Source organism: Porites lutea, chromosome 12 (assembly GCF_958299795.1).
Source record: "Porites lutea chromosome 12, jaPorLute2.1, whole genome shotgun sequence".
NCBI classification, from domain to species: Eukaryota; Metazoa; Cnidaria; class Anthozoa; order Scleractinia; family Poritidae; genus Porites; species Porites lutea.
In genome coordinates this window covers 16,289,458-16,296,957 of record NC_133212.1, presented here as the reverse complement: position 1 = coordinate 16,296,957, position 7,500 = coordinate 16,289,458, and the positions used below count along the sequence as shown (strand labels likewise).

At 38.1% G+C, this 7,500-nt stretch overlaps 1 long non-coding RNA gene across 1 annotated transcript; it reads right to left on the bottom strand.

Moving 5' to 3' along the window:
- Nucleotides 1-1,467: 1,467 nt before the first annotated feature.
- On the bottom strand, nucleotides 1,468-2,589 carry LOC140921329 (uncharacterized). Its single transcript, XR_012164006.1, has 3 exons — nucleotides 2,439-2,589; nucleotides 2,065-2,214; nucleotides 1,468-1,692 (listed from the first exon to the last, which is right to left on the bottom strand). It is a non-coding gene; the product is annotated as an uncharacterized lncRNA (long non-coding RNA).
- Between the last annotated feature and the right edge of the window lie 4,911 nt (nucleotides 2,590-7,500).

Below are 7,500 nucleotides of genomic sequence, written 5' to 3'. Positions count from 1 at the left end.
CTGCTCAATCAAACTTAAATCAACATTAGAGCCTTAAGTAATGATCCGGGTAAGGTAGATAGCAATTTCTTTTGCTATGCGGCAACGGTGCCTTCCCCACATAGAAATGTTCTCATTTTTACACAGAGAATGCATAAACCTACGTGAAGGCCCTTTACGCAATAAAATGCGTTTACACTCCACTTTGAAAGGGTGTTTTTTTGTGTTAGAAGATTTTGACCAATCATAAGAGTTGAAAACAATAGCCAAGAAAAGTTTACAATTTTACATGTTCCCCACATAGGACTTCTTTGTTATTCAAACTGATACTAGATTTTGTTATATGGAAGATGGTTGGAAAGTAAGGATGTCTTGAATATATGTACCGCGTTATGAAGTTTTGTTAACTTTTGCTGTTTAAGCCAATCAGAAGTAAGTACAGACAATAGAAAAGTTGGCACCTTTTTTGCATTCCAACATGTTCGTTGCCGTTGTTGCACTGTAAAAAGTGACCAGTTATAGTGACCTCAAAAAAATGGTTAAGGTTTGAATCCCAGGTAACCGTATTTTATTAGGTTACAGTAAGCAAAAAAATATAGTTCAGGTTAACCATTTTTTATTCCCGTTGAAATAACTTTTCTTCATGGGTTACATTAACCCTTAAAAATGGTTGTTCATACCACAGCCCACGCCACTTCTTATGACTTCTTTGTCATAACCTCTACTTTTTGGTTAAACTAACTTTAAATTTTTAGTTGTTATAACCGAAATAAAAAGATAAATATGTTTCAACCCATACAGATAAGTTATAATAACCATTTTTTGTGGTCATGGTAAACCAGTTTTTTGGGTACTAGTAATGAATCTGTGGTAACCCATTTAAAATAGTCAAGAGGTGGTAGCTTTAACCATTCGATATGGGTTAGAAGAAAACGGTTGTTTTAACTGATAATAATGAATTACATTAACCTCACAATAATAGTCTTCAGCAACATTTTTAATGGTTATGTTAACCGTTCTCTACAAACAACAGCAACAACATAGTTGACCAATAACTTCATAAAAAAGATAATCATACAACATTGCAAGTAAAAAATGCTTATGTTTCTTAATACAAGTATTTAAAGCAGAACAAGGAACGATTAAACAATCAGCCCTGCTTCCTAAACTATAGCAAATTGAAATTGGAATACTGCATGTCTCTCACAAGACTGCAAAACAAGACTTTGTACACTGGCATATGATTGTAAAACCGAAACATCCTTAAGCAGAAAAAATTCAAGTAACTCCAGGGTCAATAGTGATACAGTACTTTGATTGAATTAAACCCTTAAGGTATAAGTGCCTTTCCTGCCAAACATACTTTGTCAAATACAAAGGGAATTAAGAATTTCGTGAGATTCAATGATATAATAATTGTAAGATCTTGCCAGTGAAGAGTTACCTCCTCACCCACTGTAAATGTAACTTTCTTTCTTTGGCTAATGATTGAAGCGAAGCATATGATCTAAAAACTACCAGTGCCCTTCATTGTTCCACAAGCCATGTTTTTCTACTAGAAAGCAAAAAAAGATCCTGTTCCAAGCAGTGGCTCGTTGAGGGTAACTTATCCGCCGGATCAGGACTTGTCTTGCTTGTAATGAAAATATGGGTACTCGCCGAGCTTCATTCAAAGTTGTTTATTCCCTCAGTCGTTCAAATTTGGTGATATTTCTGAAATAAACGAAAATATTTCGTTTTTAAGTTCACTGGTTAACGCACAAAAAAATTACAGTCTTTCAGCGATACGCCTGTGGGGAACACGCACGCACGCGTGTGCGTGGTCATCGTGAGCAACGCGCGATACAAAGCTACATTTAAAAAAAAGCTTTGTAATAGCGTATGATAGCTCTGTAACAGCCGTACAATATTGCAATTAAGATGGTCATCCGAAGACCGGAAAATCTATGCAACAGTACTGAACATTTAGAAAACTTTAAAGGGCCACGCAAGTGCGTGGGGTTGTCTCAAAACGCGTCTATTTATTTGCAAAAAGATAATTTTAAAAACGATTTAGAGTTCTGTTTAAAAATAAGCAATACATACCGGTCATGCTGTTTCAGTAAAGGTCGGTGAAACAAGTCTTCGAGATTTTGCCTGTGTTCATTTGTCTTTAGTCGACGGGGCAGATATTTTGCTTATCTATTTCAGGCGGTCAACTGAAGTAAATTTTGTCATGATCTTCTTATCATCCTCCTTTGAATAAAAGATTTGCAAGGTACTCATTAGCTAAGAATTTTATAGAAGCAGTAAAGACTGAAATTCAAGTGAGAGATCTATTCTGAAGACGTTGTCTTCGGACTACCCTGTGAGCAGAGTCTCCTTCGATCTTCCTAGATAAGTCGACTTATCTAGGAAGATCGAAGGAGACTCTGCTCGCAGGGTATCTTCGGACTTGCATAAATTTGAAATCACATTACCTTTTTACTTGCCACATCTCCATTGCTGTCCGTGGCTAAGAAACGAGCTCCCATTGACTTTTAAGTCAGGGGCTTTATCCAGGCGAAATATAAAATGTTTCTTTTCGCAGCAATGAACCAAGAGCACTGAATTCAGCTTGGCGCAAGGCGGTTAAACTAAAAAACTGAACTATGAGCGCCGAATTTGGCATTGATTTTGAAATTCCAAGTCTCTCATTGGCTAGCTAAGTAGATTAACGTCAAGGTGTTAAGAAACATACTACAGTTGACAGGAAACAATGCAACATTTTCTGAAAACCCTCAGTTGTTTTTCGAGTAAACTCGCCTATAGCCTGCGTAGCATGGCGGTTTTGTCGAGCCGGGCGCAAGAGCGGCGTAGTCGCGAAATTCGCGCGCGAATCGCGCGAGAACGAGCGGCGAAGCCGCGAGAAAAATTTTGTGACCGGTGAAAAACACGAAAGTATTTTTTGAAAACACGCGAGGATAGCTGTTGGCTTTTCGAGGTGCTCAGCATTGAGTTGAATGGCATAACCTGTACAGGACATCTTGAAGAATCATTTCACCTAGATGACGATTAGTTTTCTCGGCTAGTCCGTCGAGGGAAACGTCAGAGAAGAAAATAGTCCTCGCGTCACGCGACTTCGCCTCTCGCGCGCGCGTACCAGCCCAGTCATTGAAGCAAGACGCGAGTTGGATGCAAGTCATTTAAAATATTTTAACTGTTGGGGAAAGTTGATTTGGCTATTCAATCTTAACCTATCCTAAATCCCATAATAAATGCTGATTATTTGTTCTTTCTTCAGCGTAAGGGAAAAGTCTGCGTTGAAGGTTGGGTACAAGGCTTTTATGATCTGTTGTTGTAAACTCATACCCGCCGTTTGTGTAGCCATTTCCTTCTGTGGTTTTCCGTTCAGTTTAACCCCCCGGAAAAGTCAGTTTTGACCATTCAGTGTTTAACCTACTTCATAGCTCTAAATAACGGATCGTTATTGGTTAGTCATGACCAACAAATAGTTAAAGATTTTAACCAATTGATTTCAGGTTAGATGCACATTTTTACCATTTGCTTAACCATTTGGTTTCGTTATTTTGACTGCCATGAAAAGTTATTTTGACCAGTCGATATTCTAACGGAATTATAACCGTCACAACAACTGCTGATCATTGGTTAATCTAGCCAATAACATAAAGGTTACGATTTTAACTAGTTTATTTTAGGTTAAAATTACCTTTTGCAACTGGTTATAACCTTTTAGTATAGTTACCATAACTGGTCTGTTTTTACAGTGTGCTATCGTTCTTATCTGGACCGTTTCTTAATAATGACCAGCATCATGATTTTCTCCTAACAATAACACAGTCTGATCAAACATACAGGTCATGAGAATGAAGGTAACGATCACTCTAGATGAAATGCCTCGATGTTTAAACAAATTCTCTCTAGAAGTACCATAAGAATTGTATGAAAAACAATATTGAGAATGTGCATGTTGATATTAGAGCGTAAGGGATTAATAAGTGCAAGACCAGGACGTATATGCAGTAGAACTGACTGGTACTTTATATTGTAACCATATATTATAAAAGTCAATCTTTTTGCACTAGAACGCCGGGGAACACTAGCCTGAAGGTATTCGAGGAAGGTGAAAAGAGTGATAATTAAGTTAAATTTTATGCAACGCGCGGCATTTAAGCCCGGTTCGAACGTCCAATTTTTCTTATGTTTCATGTACCGAACTTAATACCCAAATGGTATAAGTTCGACGGTTATTCAAAAGTCGAATTTTATCAGTTCATGAAAAGTTTACCTTTCAAACTGGGTCAACACAGGGTGCGTAGGTCGTAATGCCAATAGGCAATATTTCCGGTAGTATATCTTGATCTTATAAGTAATAATTCACCGCAGTATAGTACATTTTTATCATATAGCTATAATAGTACGTGCGCTCTGATTGGCTGCTAAGCAAGCAAGATTTTCTTTTAATGACCGGGCATTATTAGCTAGGAGTCCGAGGCATATACAATCTGTGTTTAAGTCGATAGGGGACTTCCATGTTTTGGGCAATTGACAGCAATCCAAAAGAGTATCAAGACCAGTGCCACATGACTGTATCTCGGGCTCAAGTGTACAACTCAGTGAGGTGACGTGTTTTTTAAGTTATCCGCCGACCAGTTATTGGAAAAAAGAAGAAGCCCTTTGCCGTAGTGCCAGCCTTGCATTCAGTTTTGTTTCAGTTATTGGTATTACTTGACCCAGGCTTAGGTCTAAAATTTCCCATCGTTAAAGAAACCGTGTCTTGAGGTTTCGATCGCATGGCCAGCTTCGTTTCCGTTCAGGGAACACGACCTCGAATGTCCTCTTCGGGGCGGATGTTGAAAGTCACTTTTGGTGTGCGTGTTTTTTTTTGTTGTTTTGTTCTTTTTTTTATTGTATTGATTTTAAGACTAGCGCTAAAAAGGCCATATAATAAATAACTTATTTACTCATAACAGGGAAATCTCAGACCTCGGGCATGATGTATTGGCCACGGTCTGAGATTTCTCTGTAATGACCTCAACCTCGGTTAATAAGTGCTATATAATTTGAAATCTTTCGTTATCCAGTCTTCATACATTTCCCATTTCCTCTAGATTCAAACATACGAACTGTCACACAGTTTGTTTGGGATCCTTATGATAGGAACAGTGTGGAACGTTTTCTTGCCAAGCTAGGCTACACTCTTTAAAAAATCGTTTTTAGTTGGTATCTATTCAAACATGTAGTAACATTTCGAAACTTCAGCAAATAAATTTTGATGATTTGCGTAACGTTCCCATCAGTTTCTGGAGTCTCCATCCCCCACCACCTTGATAGGCACAAATGGTTGTGGTTTTTGCCGTGTTACGATGTCATGATAAGAATAAGAATAGTTTCATAGCCTTTTTGGTCGTTCTAAGTATAATTTTCCGCCGGCAGACTTGATATCCAGTATTTGTTGAAGGAGAATAAAAAACAAGGAAAATTCTTTATTTTGGAGATCGAAAAAAAGGGGAAGAAAAAGAAGATTAGTGACTTTGCAAATTTTGCAAATGAACATATAAAAAATATATATTTTTTTAACTTCTATTTTGATTATTGATTATAATTATGATAGCAGGTTGTACTGCAACTAACTGCTCGAAACAAATTACCTGTACCCTGCAAACAAACAAGCAGGAAGACCAACGCAAAGGTGATATTAAATATAATTCTGGAGTTTTAAGTCCGTGGCGGCCTAGCTAGCTATCGTGACATATGAGCTAAAATACTGTACATACTTTTTGGAAGTATCAAATTTTTGCATAATAACAAAAGGCTCAAACTATAACTCTTCTTTCGCGGCGGAGGACAAAATATACTTTTACGTCAGAAGCAATCGTATGCTGTGCTGTTGTAGTGAAAGCTGTACTGATAGCAATGGGCAAGTTGTCGGCAAAAAGTTAAGTTAAAGGTGTTATGTGGATGATTCCCTCACAAAAATTCTCTAACTATACCCGAAGCGAGCGAGACTGATTCACTGAAAGATTATCCATGCAATTAAGCGCAAATACTGAGTTACACATTACGTACACATTCGAGTGATCTACAACTGTAAACTCGGCTTAACCTTAACTCTCTCTCTCTCTTCGGATTCTCTTAGTGTGCATTTTCTTTCCTGGATATCCTCTACAAATGAGGAATGCTTGGCTTCTACAGACAAAGAAAAAAATAATAATAATAAAAAGATTATAATAATAACTCTGCTACGTGTTTGCTTCCCCAGCCAAGAGCACAGCGGAAAGCAAACAAGGCGAGCTTCTTTACAACGCTTTTTGTGACGTCTCTCACGGGTGGTTGGACGCCGTGCAGCGAATCATGCTTCCTAATTATAAGAACCAATTTCAGGTAACCAAGGTTTAACTCTATGCTGTGTATCATTCCACTATCTATTGGGCGTGTGGAATTGGCATCCCTGGGCTGCCTCTTGAAGGAGGTCCAAAACAAGTTTGCTGATATTTGCACTGAACTTTGGGGTAGTTGACCCAAGTGTAAATCGTTTGTCCACCTGCTTTGCATTGACTTTATAAATTTCTCTCGTCGCTCATTCTGTTAAGTTCTTCCGTTCATATTTGACTGAAATCAGGCGCACTCTGTAACTTTTTAGATAACTGTTGGTTTTATCTGAAACAAGAATATGAAAAATATTTCAGCTACCAATGCCTCGAACAGTGCGAGCAAAGACTATTACCACACTTTGGCAGAAGCAATCGTACTATGCAGTGCTTTTGTAGTGGAAGCCGTACTGATTGCCGTTGGAAATTTGTTAACAGTAGTTCTTTTCGCATTTAATAGAAAGCTTCGCAGGAAAAGCTTGTTTCTTGTTATAAACATGGCATTTTCTGATGCCATGTTAGGAGCTGTGTGCATGCCGCTATATGTTTACTTGATAGTCGGACCTACATTTCAGCTATGGGAAAATGCATATGAGCTGCAGATGAGGTTAGATATTTTTGTCCATGTGTTGCATACCATTTTCACGCACTCATCTTTAATTTCTGCAGTTTTCATATCCTTTGAAAGATTCTATGCCATCTATTGGCCATTGAAACACCGAAGACTGTCAGTGCGAGAATATTTCATAATCATTTTAACGACATGGTTTTTGGCCATCATTGTTTGCGCTGTCCACAACGCAGAACACTACTTTCATCTAGGACTTTCCTTTTACGGATGGATTCTTTTCCCACTGGTATTTCTATCTGCTGTTTGTGTCTTAAACATTGGCATTTTGATGAAGTTCCATTGGGGAAGTCTGGGAAGTATCACTTTACAGCAGCAAAACAGATCTGCGCAGAATACGAAATGACTGACAAAAACGCTGTTGTTTGCATCTATGACCGCTATACTTTCCTGGCTTCCTCTACTCATTGGTAACTGTTTAGTGGCCGATCATGAGGTCTATATACCGCCACATAGTTATTGGTTATACGTAATTCTAATGAATTATACTAACTCCATCATCAATCCAGTTCTGTACGCATTAAGAATCTCTGAGTTCAGATC